This window comes from Ranitomeya variabilis, chromosome 4, assembly GCF_051348905.1.
Source record: "Ranitomeya variabilis isolate aRanVar5 chromosome 4, aRanVar5.hap1, whole genome shotgun sequence".
In the NCBI taxonomy this organism is placed as follows: Eukaryota; Metazoa; Chordata; class Amphibia; order Anura; family Dendrobatidae; genus Ranitomeya; species Ranitomeya variabilis.
In genome coordinates, this window is record NC_135235.1 from 693,360,021 (window position 1) to 693,375,301 (window position 15,281).

Here is a 15,281-nt window from a genome sequence, read left to right on the forward strand (position 1 = left end):
GGAGGAGTGGTACTGTGCAGTGTATATATACAGGACAGGAGTGGTACTGTGCAGTGTATATATACAGGACATGAGGAGTGGTACTGTGCAGTGTATATATACAGGACAGGAGGAATGGTACTGTGCAGTGTATTTATACAGGACAGGAGGAGCGGTACTGTGCAGTGTATATATACAGGACAGGAGGAGCGGTACTGTGCAGTGTATATATACAGGACAGGAGGAGCGGTACTGTGCAGTGTATATATACAGGACAGGAGGAGTGGTACTGTGCAGTGTATATATACAGGACAGGAGGAGTGGTTCTGTGCAGTGTATATATACAGGACAGGAGGAGTGGTCCAGGATTTCAGCCCTTGTCGGACTTGTCACGTACTAGATGTCATTTTCTGTCCCTGTCATTTCTTCTATATAGGCCAAACCATCCGACCACTGTTTGTTCAATTCCGAGAACATTATAAATCCATACAAACCAGCCAAGGGTCACGACAACTAATCCAACATATCAGGGAAAGCCACAGTGGTAATCCAGGGGTATTACACTTTACAGGACTCGAAAGGGTAAAGCTGGCAGTCCGGGGAGGAGATCTCCGTAAACTGCTACTGATAAGGGCGCCAGATGGACCAGGTGCACATGGGCTCAGGGCGCAACAGGTTGTAAGGAGAAATCTGACATGACAGCCTGTTTATAAAATTGCTATAGGAGTATTTAATTTAATGTTGATTGATGTCATAGAGGGAGGTTCTCTTGGTTCTAAGTAAGATCCTCATCATTTCCCCTTCAGTACAGGACAAGCGCAGGAGGCGCAAAACGGCCGTCATCTGACATGTATCCCACGGACACTCTTGCACCCAGGCTTTAGTGTGGGGCAATAAAGGAACTTTTATGGGACAGTGAGTGCCACCATTTACTTTTTTTCATGGACATTATATAGGTGATAATACAACTGCTGTATATAATTTATATAGGTGATACTACAACTGCTATATACATTATATAGGTCAGTGTTTCTCAACTCCTGTCCTACAGACCCCTCAACAGGTCATGTTTTCAGGATTTCCTTAGTATTGTATAGGCGATGGAATTAATGCTTGAGCAGGTGATGAAATTATCACTTGTGCAATACTAAGGCAATCCTGAAAACATGACCTGCTGTGGGGTCTTGAGGACTGGAGTTGAGAAACACTGATATAGGTGATACTACAACTGCTGTATACATGATATAGGTAATATTACAACTGCTGTATACATTATATAGGTGATACTACAACTGCTGTATACATTATATAGGTGATACTACAACTGCTGTATACATTATATAGGTGATACTACAACTGCTGTATACATTATATAGGTAATACTACAACTGCTGTATACATGATATAGGTAATATTACAACTGCTGTATACATTATATAGGTGATACTACAACTGCTGTATACATTATATAGGTAATATTACAACTGCTGTATACATTATATAGGTGATACTACAACTGCTGTATACATTATACAGGTGATACTACAACTGCTGTATACATTATATAGGTAATATTACAACTGCTGTATACATTATATAGGTGATACTACAACTGCTGTATACATTATATAGGTAATATTACAACTGCTGTATACATTATATAGGTGATACTACAACTGCTGTATACATTATATAGGTAATATTACAACTGCTGTATACATTATATAGGTGATACTACAACTGCTGTATACATTATATAGGTGATACTACAACTGCTGTATACATCATATAGGTAATATTACAACTGCTGTATACATTATATAGGTGATACTACAACTGCTGTATACATTATATACGTAATATTACAACTGCTGTATACATCATATAGGTGATACTACAACTGCTGTATACATTATATAGGTGATACTACAACTGATGTATATACATTAATACTATATATACTGCAACTGCTGTATACACACTACCGTTCAAAAGTTTAGGGTCACCCATACAATTTTGTGTTTTCCATGAAAACTCACACTTTTATTACTCAAATGAGTTGCGAAATGAATTGAAAATCTAGTCCAGATACTGACAAGGTTTGATAAAAAGATTTTTATTTGAAATAATAATTTTCTCCTTCAAACTTTGCTTTCGTCAAAGAATACTCCCTTTGCAGCAATTACAGCATTGCAGACCTTTGGCATTCTAGCAGTTAATTTGCTGCGGTAATCTGGAGAAATTTCAGCCCATGCTTTCAGAAGCCCCTCCCACGAGTTGGTTTGGCATGATGGGCACTTTTTGCGTTCCATACGGTCAAGCTGCTCCCACAACAGCTCAATGGGGTTGAGGTCTGGTGACTGCACTGGCCACTCCATTACAGATAGATACCAGCTGCCTGCTTCTTCCCTAAATAGTTCTTGCATAATTTGGAGATGTGCTTTAGGTCATTGTCCTGTTGTAGGATGAAAGTGGCTCCAATCAAGTGCTGTCCACAGGGTATGGCATGGCATTGCAAAATGGAGTGATAGCCTTCCATATTCAAAATCTCTTTTACCTTGTACAAATCTCCCACTTTACCGGCACCAAAGCAACCCCAGCCCATCACAATACCTCCACCATGCTTGACAGATGGCATCAGGCACTCTTCCAGCATCTTTTCAGTTGTTTTGCCTCTCACAACTGTTCTTCTGTGTGATCCAAACACCTCACACTTGGATTCGTCTGTCCATAACACTTTTTTCCAATCTTCATCTGTCCAATGTCTGTGTTCTTTTGCCCATATAAATCTGTTCCTTTTATTAGCCAGTCTCAGATATGGCTTTTTCTTTGCCACTCTGCCCTGAAGGCCAACATCCCGGAGTCGCCTCTTCACTGTAGATGTTGACACTGGCGTTTGCATGTACAGGTCCTTCTCAAAAAATTAGCATATAGTGTTAAATTTCATTATTTACCATAATGTAATGATTACAATTAAACTTTCATATAATATAGATTCATTATCCACCAACTGAAATTTGTCAGGTCTTTTATTGTTTTAATACTGATGATTTTGGCATACAACTCCTGAAAACCCAAAAAACCTGTCTCAATAAATTAGCATATTTCACCCGTCCAATCAAATAAAAGTGTTTTTTAATAACAAACAAAAAAACCATCAAATAATAATGTTCAGTTATGCACTCAATACTTGGTCGGGAATCCTTTGGCAGAAATGACTGCTTCATTGCGGCGTGGCATGAAGGCAATCAGCCTGTGACACTGCTGAGATGTTATGGAGGCCCAGGATGCTTCAATAGCGGCCTTAAGCTCATCCAGAGTGTTGGGTCTTGCGTCTCTCAACTTTCTCTTCACAATATCCCACAGATTCTCTATGGGGTTCAGGTCAGGAGAGTTGGCAGGCCAATTGAGCACAGTAATACCATGGTCAGTAAACCATTTACCAGTGGTTTTGGCACTGTGAGCAGGTCCCAGGTCGTGCTGGAAAATGAAATCTTCATCTCCATAAAGCATTTCAGCCGATGGAAGCATGAAGTGCTCCAAAATCTCCTGATAGCTAGCTGCATTGACCCTGCCCTTGATGAAACACAGTGGACCAACACCAGCAGCTGACATGGCACCCCACACCATCACTGACTGTGGGTACTTGACACTGGACTTCAGGCATTTTGGCATTTCCTTCTCCCCAGTCTTCCTCCAGACTCTGGCACCTTGATTTCCGAATGACATGCAAAATTTGCTTTCATCAGAAAAAAGTACTTGGGACCACTTAGCAACAGTCCAGTGCTGCTTCTCTGTAGCCCAGGTCAGGCGCTTCTGCCGCTGTTTATGGTTCAAAAGTGGCTTTACCTGGGGAATGCGGCACCTGTAGCCCATTTCCTGCACACGCCTGTGCACGGTGGCTCTGGATGTTTCCACACCAGACTCAGTCCACTGCTTCCTCAGGTTCCGGTCACCTCTTCTCGTTGTACAGCGTTTTCTGCCACATTGTTTCCTTCCAACAGACTTACCATTGAGGTGCCTTGATACAGCACTCTGGGAACAGCCTATTTGTTGAGAAATTTCTTTCTGGGTCTTACCCTCTTGCTTGAGGGTGTCAATGATGGCCTTCTTGACATCTGTCAGGTCGCTAGACTTACCCATGATGGGGGTTTTGAGTAATGAACCAGGCAGGGAGTTTTTAAAAGCCTCAGGTATCTTTTGCATGTGTTTAGAGTTAATTAGTTGATTCAGAAGATTAGGGTAATAGGTCGTTTAGAGAACCTTTTCTTGATATGCTAATTTATTGAGACAGGTTTTTTGGGTTTTCAGGAGTTGTATGCCAAAATCATCAGTATTAAAACAATAAAAGACCTGACAAATTTCAGTTGGTGGATAATGAATCTATAATATATGAAAGTTTAATTGTAATCATTACATTATGGTAAATAATGAAATTTAACACTATATGCTAATTTTTTGAGAAGGACCTGTACTATTTAATGAAGCTGATAGTTGAGAAACTGTGAGGCATCGATTTCTCAAAATACAGACTCTAGTGTACTTGTCTTGTTGCTCAGTTGTGCAGTGGAGCCTCCCACTTCTCTTTCTATTCTGGTTAGAGCCTGTTTGTGCTCTCCTCTTAAGGGAGTAGTACACACTGTTGTAGGAAATCTTCAGTTTCTTGGCAATTTCTCGCATGGAATAGCCATCATTTCTAAGAACAAGAATAGACTGTCGAGTTTCACATGACAGTTATATTTTCTGGCCATTTTGAGAGTTTAATGGAAGGAACAAATGTAATGCTCCAGATTCTCAACTATAAGATAGCTCAAAGAAAGGTCAGGTTTATAGGTTCTCTAATCAGCCAAACTGTTTTCAGCTCTGCTAACAAACTTGCACAAGGGTTTTCAAGGGTATTCTAACTAACCATTAGCCAGTTAGCAAACATAAAGTACCATAAGAACACTGGAGTGATGGTTGTTGGAAATTGGCCTTTATACACCTATGAAGATATTGCATTACAAACCAGACGTTTGCAGCTAGAATAGTCACTTACCACATTAACGATTTATAGAGTGTATTTCTGAATCATTTAATGTTAGCTTCTTTGGAAAAAACTGTGCTTTTCTTTCAAAAATAAGGAAATTTCTAGGTGACCCAAAACGTTTGAATGGTAGTGTAAATGATATAAGTGATACTACAACTGCTGTATATATATATATATATATATATATATTGCATAGGTGATACTACAACTGCTGCATACATTATGTAAGAGATACTACAACTGTTATATACATTATCTAGGCGATTCTATAACTGCTACATACATTATATAAGTAATGCAACAACTGCTGTATCTACATTATATAAGTGATACTACAACTTCTGTATAAATTATATAGGTGATACAACTGCTGTATTTAAATTATATAGGTGATACTACAACTGATATATACATTATATAGGTGATACTACTATTGCTGTACAGTACAGACCAAAAGTTTGGACACACCTCATTTAAAAATTTTTCGGTATTTTCATGACTATGGAAATTGTAAATTCACACTGAAGACATCAAAACTATGAATTAACACATGTGGAATTAAATACTTAACAAAATAGTGTGAAGCAACTGAAATATGTCTTATATTCTAGGTTCTTCAAAGTAGCCACCTTTTTCTTTCACTGCTATGCACACTCTTGGCATTCTCTTGATGAGCTTCAAGAGGTAGTCACCGGAAATAGTTTTCATTTCACAGGTGTGCCCTGTCAGGTTTAATAAGTGGGATTTCTTGCCTTATAAATGGGGATGGGACTATCAGTTGTGTTGAGCAGAAGTCTGGTGGATACACAGCTGATAGTCCTACTGAATAGACTGTTAGAATTTGTATTATGGCAAGAAAAAAGCAGCTTAGTAAAGAAAAACGAGTGGCCATCATTACTTTAAGAAATGAAGGTCAGTCAGTCCGAAAAATTGGGAAAACTTTGAAAGTGTCCCCAAGTGCATTGGCAAAAGCCATCAAGCACTGGAAGAAACTGGCTCACATGAGGACCGCCCCAGGAAAGGAAGATCAAGAGTCACCTCTGCTTCTGAGGATAAGTTTATCCGAGTCACCAGCCTCAGAAATCGTCAGATTAACAGAAACTCAGATTTGAGACCTGATCAATGCCACATACAGGTCTAGCAGCAGACACATCTCTACAACAACTGTTAAGAGGAGACTTTGTGCAGCAGGCCTTCATGGTAAAATAGCTGCTAGGAAACCACTGCTAAGGATAGGCAACAAGCAAAAGAGACTTGTTTGGGCTAAAGAACACAAGGAATGGACTTTAGACCAGTAGAAATCTGTGCCATGGTCTAATGACTCCAAATTTGAGTTCTTTGGTTCCAACCACCGTGTCTTTGTGCGACACAGAAAAGGTGAACGGATAAACTCTACGTGCCTGGTTCCCACAGTGAAGCATGGAGGAGGAGGTGTGATGGTGTGGGGGTGCTTTGCTGGTGACACTGTTGGGGATTTATTCAAAATTGAAGGCATACTGAACCAGCATGGCTACCACACCATCTTGCAGCGGCATGCTATTCCATTCGGTTTGCGTTTAGTTGGACCATCATTTATTTTTCAACAGGACAATGACCCCAAACACACCTCGAGGCTGTGTAAGGGCTATTTGACCAAGAAGGAGAGTGATGGGATGCTATGATAGATGACCTGACCTCCACAGTCACCAGACCTGAACCCAATCGAGATGGTTTGGGGTGAGCTGGACCGCAGAGTGAAGGCAAAAGGGCCAACAAGTGCTAAGCATCTCTGGGAACTCCTTCAAGATTGTTGGAAGACCATTCCCGGTGACTACCTCTTGAAGCTCATCAAGAGAATGCCAAGAGTGTGCAAAGCAGTCATCAAAGGAAAAGGTGGCTACTTTGAAGAACCTAGAATGTAAGACATAATTTCAGTTGTTTCACACTTTTTTGTTAAGTATATAATTCCACAGGTGTTAATTTATAGTTTTGATGCCTTCAGTGTGAATGTACAATTTTCATAGTCATGAAAATGCAGAAAAATCTTTAAATGAGATGTGTCCAAACTTTTGGTCTGTACTGCACATGATATAAGTGATACTACAACTGCTGTATACCCAGACAATTTTGTGTTTCCATGAAAACTCATACTTTTATTAATCATATGAGTTGCCAAATGAATTGAAAATCTAGTCCAGACATTGACAAGGTTTGATGAAAAGATTTTTATTTGAAATAATAATTTTCTCCTTCAAACTTTGCTTTTGTCAAACAATGTTCCCTTTGCAGCAATTACAGCATTGCAGACCTTTGGCATTCTAAAAGTTAATTTGCTGAGGTAATCTGGAGAAATTTCAGAAGCCCCTCCCACAAGTTGGTTTGCCTTGATGGGCACTTTTTGCGTACCATACGGTCAAGCTGCTCCCACAACAGCTCAATGGGGTTGATATCTGGTGACTGCGCTGGCCACTCCATTACAGATAGAATACCAGATGCCAGCTTCTTCCCTAAATAGTTCTTGCATAATTTGGAGGAGTGCTTTGGGTCATTGTCCTGTTGTAGGATGAAATTGGCTCCAAACAAGCGCTGTCCACAGGGTATGGCATGGCGTTGCAAAATGGAGTGAAAGACTTTCTTATTCAATATCCCTTTTACCTTGAACAAATCTCCCACTTTACCAGCACCAAAGCAACCCCAGACCATCACATTACCTCCACCATGCTTGACAGATAGCGTCAGGCACTCTTCCAGCATCTTTTCAGTTGTTCTGCGTCTTACAAATGTTCTTTTGTTTGATCCAAACACCTCAAACTTGGATTCGTCTGTCCATAACACTTTTTTCCAATCTTCCTCTGTCCAATGTCTGTGTTCTTTTGCCCATATTAATCTTTTCCTTTTAATAGCCTGTCTCAGATATGGCTTTTTCTTTGCCACTCTGCCCTGAGGCCAGCATCCCGGAGTCGCCTCTTCACTGTAGATGTTGACACTGGTGTTTTGCGTGTACTATTTAACCCCATTCTGCCATCTGACGTACTATCCCGTCGAGGTGACCTGGGACTTAATTCCCAGGGACGGCATAGTACGTCATGTGCGATCAGCCGCGCTCAGGAGGGGAATGCGGACGATCACGGACTGGTATCAGCTGATTATTACAGCTGACATCCGGCACGGACCACTCCCGGCACATCAACCCCCGGAACACTTCAATCAAACATTATCGCAGCGTTCCTGTGGCATAGGGAATCTTTGCGCAGCAAGGGGGCTCCCTGCTTGCTTCCCTGAGACCCTCGGAACAACGTGATGTGATCGCATTGTTCCGAGCGTCTCCTCCGACCTACTCCCTGCAGGCTCTGGATCAAAGATGGCTGCGGGGGGGCGTTCCAAGTCCTGCAGGAAGGTGGCTTCCTGCACTACCTGTCAGATCGCTGATCTGACACAGTGTTTTGCAAAGTGTCAGATCAGCGATCTGACACTAAACAATGATGTCCCACCCTGAGACAATGTTAAAAAGTAAAAAAATATATATATTACACCGTGTAAAAATATTTTTTTAAATTCCTAAATAAAGAGGAAAAAAAACTGTTCCAATAAATACATTTCTTTATGTAAATAAAAAAACAAACAATAAAAGTACACAAATTTAAAATTGCAGCGTCTATAACGACCCAACCTATAAAACTGTCCCGCTAGCTAACCCCTTCAGTGAACACTGTAAAAAAAAACGAGGCAAAAAACAATGCTTTATTATCATACCGCCTAACAAAAATTTGAATAAAATACGATAAAAAAGACGGATATAAATAAACATTTTACCGCTGAAAACGTCACCTTGTCACACAAAAAAACGCAAAAAGATAAGACGCCCTCAGAATAAAGCGATGCAAAAATAATTGTTTATATAAAATTGTTTTTATTGTATAAAAGCGCCAAAACATAAAAAAAATATAAATGAGGTATTGCTGTAATCGTACTGACCTGAAGAATAAAACTGAGGCCCTGTAGAGTTATCACATCTCCTGATGTGACAGCTATATAGGGAAGATCGTCGTACGACACTTGTTATTAAATGGACTACATTGGACCAGGGAGTGTTTGTGTTGGTTTATTATTTTATTTTTTTGCAGGAGATCAAGGGCATCGCATGGATTGGCAGAACAATAAAGAAGGGAAAAATTTATAGTGTTTTATTTGATTAAAATATATTATTCTGGCTGTGTGCTTATTTAACCCTTTAACATATATAGGATTAGTAATGGATAGGTATATTATTGATACCTCTCCATTACTAAGCCTGCTTGATGTCACCTTACAATACAAAGGTGACATTAACCCCTATTACCCCATATGTCACCGCTACAGGGCAATGAGGAGAGAGGCTAAATGCAGGAATTGGCCCATCTTACAGATGTGCCTTTTCTGGGGCAGCTGTGAGCTGGTCTTTGTAGCTGAAGTGGGGGTAAAATTCATGGCCCCTACCTAGGCTATGAATTTCAGCCCACATCTATCTGCATAGCATTTTCTGGCTATTAATTATTGGGGGACCTCACGTCGTTTTTTTTGGAGGGGTCTCCCTATTTTAATAGCCAGTAAAGGCTAAATATACAACTGTGGGCTGATCACTGTGTTACAAAGGTTTTGTCCCTTGGACAATTTTGAGTGTTCCTGATTTTTTTCATGCTGATTTCAGAAATGACTTCGGATTTTTTTCTATCACGTAAGGTTTTTGAGAAATGATGAGAAACATTATAATATTCTGTTATATTTCTAAAAACTCATATATGAACTTTTTCTGAAACAGTGTATTCTGAATTTTCCACTGAAATAGCATAAATCGCTGATCTACACATATGCAAGCACTTATATGAATTCCGCGCAGTCACAGTAAGTCATTCGGCTGGCCGTGTAAGGAGCATAGCACATCTCTTATGCAGGGGAGGAATCAAAAGACAATACTGACATTACAGCAGGGGATCACCGAGGATTCATTTTGTGAGGTAAAATATTTCACTGACTGTTTTTAAACAATATTTTACCTCACAAAATGTATCCTCTGCTATCTCAAGAGAGCACAGATGGGAGAAGTCAGCACATGGAGAAAGAGAGTGGATATTTGAGTGAGCACATGGGGGGGGGGGAGATACTCAATGCAGCAAAGCCTGCCCTCATCGTGACATTACCGCCCTTACAATGCGATATCCTCAGGCCTCCATTTAGTTAATATCATATATGCGATTCGCCTGAATACTTTTCATTTTAACCCCTTTACCCCCAAGGGTGGTTTGCACGTTAATGACCGGGCCAATTTTTACAATTCTGACACTGTCCCTTTATGACGTTATAACTCTGGAACGCTTCAACGGATCCCTGTGATTCTGAAATTGTTTTCTCCTGACATATTGTACTTCATGATAGTGGTAAAATGTATTTGATATTACTTTGTTTATTTGTGAAAAAAATGGAAAATTTTGACAATTTCACATTTTTCCAACTTTGAATTTTCATGCCCTTAAATAACACAGATATGTTACACAAAATATTAATTAAGTAACATTTCCCACATGTCTACTTTAGATCAGCACAATTTTGGAACCCAATTTTTTTTGTTAGGGAGTTATAAGGGTTAATAGTTGACCAGTGATTTCTTATTTTTACAACACCATTTTTTTTTTAGGGACCACATCACATTTGAAGTCACTTTGAGGGGTCTATATGATAGAAAATACCAAAAAGTGACACCATTCTAAAAACTGCCCTCCTCAAGGTGCTCAAAACCACATTTAAGAAGTTTACAACCCCTCAGGTGCTTCACAGGAATTTTTGGTGGGCCCTACTTCTCAAGGACGGAATAGTACGTCCAGCGCGATCAGCTGCGCTCACAGGGGGAGCGCGGCCGAGTGTCAGCTGACTATCACAGCTGACATCCAGCACTATGTGCCAGGCACATTAACCCCCGGCACACTGCGATCAAACATGATCGCAGTGTTCCAGCGGCATAGGAATGCATCGCGCAGGGAGGGGGCTCCCTGCGTGCTTCCCTGAGACCCTCAGAGCAACACGATGTGATCGCGTTGCTCCGAGGGTCTCCTACCTCCTCCCTGCAGGCCCCGGATCCAAAATGGCCACGGGGCTGTATCCAAGTCCTGCAGGGAGGTGGCTTACCAGCGCCTGCTCAGAGCAGGCGCTGGTAAGCCTGCAGCCCTGCCTGTCAGATCGCTGATCTGACATAGTGCTGTGCAAAGTGTCAGATCAGCGATCTGACCCTATATTATCATGTCCCCCCCTGGGACAATGCTAAAAAGTAAAAAAAAAAAAATTGTTCCAATAAATACATTTCTTTATCTAAATAAAAAAAAACAATAAAAGTACACATATTTAGTATCGCCGCGTCCGTAATGACCCCACCTATAAAACTATCACACTAGTTAACCCCTTCAGTGAACAGCGTCACAAAAAAAATGAGGCAAAAAACAACGCTTTATTATCATACCGCCGAACAAAATGTGGAATAACACGCAACCAAAAGAAAGGATATAAATAACCATGGTTCCGCTGAAAACGTCATCTTGTCCCACAAAAAACAAGCCGCCATACAGCATCATCAGCGAAAAAATAAAAAAGTTATAGTTCTCAGAATAAAGCGATACAAAAATAATAATTTTTTTATATAAAATAGTTTTTATCGTATAAAAGCGCCAAAACATAAAAAAATGATATAAATGAGGTATCGCTGTAATCGTACTGACCCAAAGAATAAAACTGCAGCAAAGAAGAAAAATGCAGATAGCACTCACCGATCCTTAAAACTTTATCCTTTATTCAAACTTTAAAAGGTCATGGCCAGAGGAACAGGTTGCTGGGATATGCGAGCTGGTGTAAGACGACGGCCGTTTCGCGCCACTTAGCGCTTCAACGGGTCCAATTGTATCAGGTATAGGGTCCCTGACGGAGCCCCTTTCCCGGTACATTGATTGGCTGCTTAGCCCCATGCTCAGTAATATACCATATTAGGCTGCCGTCACACTAGCAGTATTTGGTCAGTATTTTACATTAGTATTTGCAAGCCAAAACCAGGAGTGGGTGATAAATACAGAAGTGGTGCATATGTTTCTATTAGACTTTTCCTCTAATTGTTCCACTCCTGGTTTTGGCTTACAAATACTGATGTAAAATACTGACCAAATACTGCTAGTGTGATGGCAGCCTTATCTGAAAGACAGTAGTGCGTTTTTGGAAAACATAAGCAGTTTTATTTGGCAACCTGGTTTTGCACTCACATCTATAGATGTAGAAAGCCTTTACATGAAAATACCGCAACAGCAGGGTATGCAGGTAATAAGAGCGATTCTGGATAGCACTGACAGAAGCCATGCATTCATTAATTTTATTTGTGAGGGAATGTCCTATATCCTCACGCATATTGCTTTCACATTTATGGATACATGGTATCTACAAAAAACTGGGACCGCGATGTGGACGCCGGCAGCATGTACTTTTGCAAATCTGTTTCTCGGCTATTTTGAGGAAAAATTTGTATACACTACACAAAACCCCTATTTGAAGCATATTAAGACATATTTTCGGTACGTCGACGACGTTTTCATAGTATGGGATGGTACGGAACAAACATTCCAGGAGTTTGTACTATACCTTAATCAGAGTAATGATATGAATGTCGTTCATGTCGAATTATGGGGGAACGAGGATGGAATGTGGTTGGTTGAGATAAAAGAGGGATCCATCTGCACCTCCACGTACTGTAAACCCACGGCTACCAACTCTATGATGCATTTCAATAGTTATCACCCCGGGGTATACCAAACAATCACTGCCATATAGCCAGTTTTTAAGATTAAAGCGGACAAATAACACACAGGAAGGGTACCAACAGCAGGCTGAGGATCTATTTAATAGATTTAGGCAAAGAGGCTATCCTAGTACTATGCTGCATGCAGCGTTGGAAAAAGTGGAGGAAAAAGTAAAAGAGGATAATAATGATGTTGTTGGTCAGAAAGAAGATAAAAGACTGGCATTTTGTTTTCAGTATGGTCCTATGGACCAGCAGATACGCTCCTCCATAAGAAAAAACTGGCATAAGGAGGGTCCTCCCTCCTTATGTACCCGTGTGCCTTGTTTTTTGCTCATGTTTAATGTGTTTGTCTTTATTTGCCCCGTATTTCACATGTAAAGCGCCATGGAATATATGGCGCTATAAAAATGTATAATAATAATAATTATCCTAGAAAGGGACAAAGATCTTACTGAGATTGTGGCTAGAGGGCCCCTTATCTCATGCAGACGAAGCACGAGATTGAGAGACATTTTGGTGCATAATCATCTGGATAATCCAAGGGGAAAAAATTGGCTAAACAGAGATGTTCCTAAGGGCAACCACAAGTGTGGACATTGCCCCTTTTTTCGGACGCATATCATGGACCATGAAATCCGCATGGGGGCAATAAAACACACTGTAAATCAATTTATATCATGTAAAACAAACTTTGCAGTATATGTCATTTTATGCACATGCGGGTCTTTCTATATAGGCAAAACAATACGCCCCTTATACGTACGTTTCAGAGAACACTATAAATCTGTAATGACACGTAAAGGCGTCCCACGATTGATCAATCACGTTAAGAGAAGCATATGGGGGATCTTAATGTCTCGATGTTCGCAGGTTTGGAGAGAGTAGTGCTGCCACCTAGAGGTGGAAATTTGCATAGATTGTTGTTGCAGCAAGAAGCAAAATGGATCATGCGCACAGGCACAATGGGACCTATGGGGTTAAATGATAGAATGGACATGTCCATATTCCTGTGAAATAACTCGGTAAGACTGGTCCGTAAGGGCGCATAGATCCATGTGTTTTTTTTTTTTCTCTTCTCCCTGCTACAGGCCAAGCCAGGCATAATAATAAGTCCCCGACAAGTTTATACTAAGAAATTGTTTCTCCGGTAATGTGACATAGGTGTTGTCTTTCTTTTCTTTTTGCTATACAGACATTTTGATACAAATAATGTGGCAATGTTTTTAACAGCTGTATGTCTTTTGCACTTTGTCATGTGGTTGATATGATGGGAGGAACTTGTCCTGGACTAAGGTATATCACTGCATGCTATCTTCATTTTTCTTCTTTGCTGCATACACCCTGTTCTTGCATGAGCACCCGGAGTCCATGGAGGCGGTCTCTATCCGGAAAGCACTCCATTCAGCATATGGTTGTCTGACCCCACAGCAGTGCCGTTATATTTTTCTTTTTTGCATACGAAGAATAAAACTACTTTATCAATTTTACCAAACGCGGAACGGTATAGACGCCCCCCCCCAAAGAAATTCATGAATAGCTGGTTTTTGGTCATTCTGCCTCACAAAAATCGGAATAAACAGCGATCAAAAAATGTCATGTGCCCAAAAATGGTTCCAATAAAAACGTCAACTCTTCCCGCAAAAAAACAAGACCTTACATGACTCTGTGGACCAAAATATGGAAAAATTATAGCTCTCAAAATGTGGAGACTTTTTTGCACTGTTAGTGTGTGACAGTTGCCAATCATAAAAATCCACTAAAAGTTTGGTGTTAGGGTTGGGGCTAGGGTTAAGGTTGGGGCTAGGGTTAGGGCTAGGATTGGGGCTAGGGTTAGGGTTGGAGCTAGGGATAGGGCTACAGTTAGGGTTGGGGCTAAAGTTAGGTTTAGGGTTTGGATTACATTTATGGTTGGGATTAGGTTTAGGATTAGGGTTAGGGGTGTGTCAGGGTTAGGGGTGTGGTTAGGGTTACCGTTGGGATTAGGGTTAGGGGTGTGTTTAGATTAGGGTTCAGTTAGAATTGGGGGGTTTCCACTGTTTAGGCACATCAGGGGCTCTCCAACCGCGACATGGCGTCCGATCTCAATTCCAGCCAATTCTGCATTGAAAAAGTAAAACAGTGCTCCTTCACTTCCGAGCTCTCCCGTGCGCCCAACCAAGGGTTTACCACAACATATTGGGTATCAGCGTACTCAGGACACATTGTAAAACAACTTTTGGGTCCAATTTCTCCTGTTACCCTTGGGAAAATACAAAACTGGGGACTAAAATATAATTTTTGTGGAAAAAAAAGGATTATTTTTTTTCACGGCTCTGCGTTATAAACTGTAGTGAAACACTTGGGGGTTTAAAGTTCTCACAACACATCTACATAAGTTCCTTGGGGGGTCTAGTTTCCAATATGGGGTCACTTGTGGGGGGTTTCTACTGTTTAGGTACATCAGGGGCTCTGCAAATGCAACGTGATGCCTGCAGACCAATCCATCTA

General features: G+C 40.7%; 1 protein-coding gene across 1 annotated transcript in view; it reads left to right on the forward strand.

Moving 5' to 3' along the window:
* Window positions 1–657: 657 nt before the first annotated feature.
* LOC143767631 (uncharacterized) overlaps window positions 658–15,281 on the forward strand; it is an 850,082-nt gene continuing 835,458 nt past the window's right edge. Inside the window, exon 1 of the mRNA XM_077256068.1 lies at window positions 658–894. The gene's annotated coding sequence lies outside the window, so the exon portion shown is untranslated. The remainder of the gene's footprint in view (window positions 895–15,281) is intronic.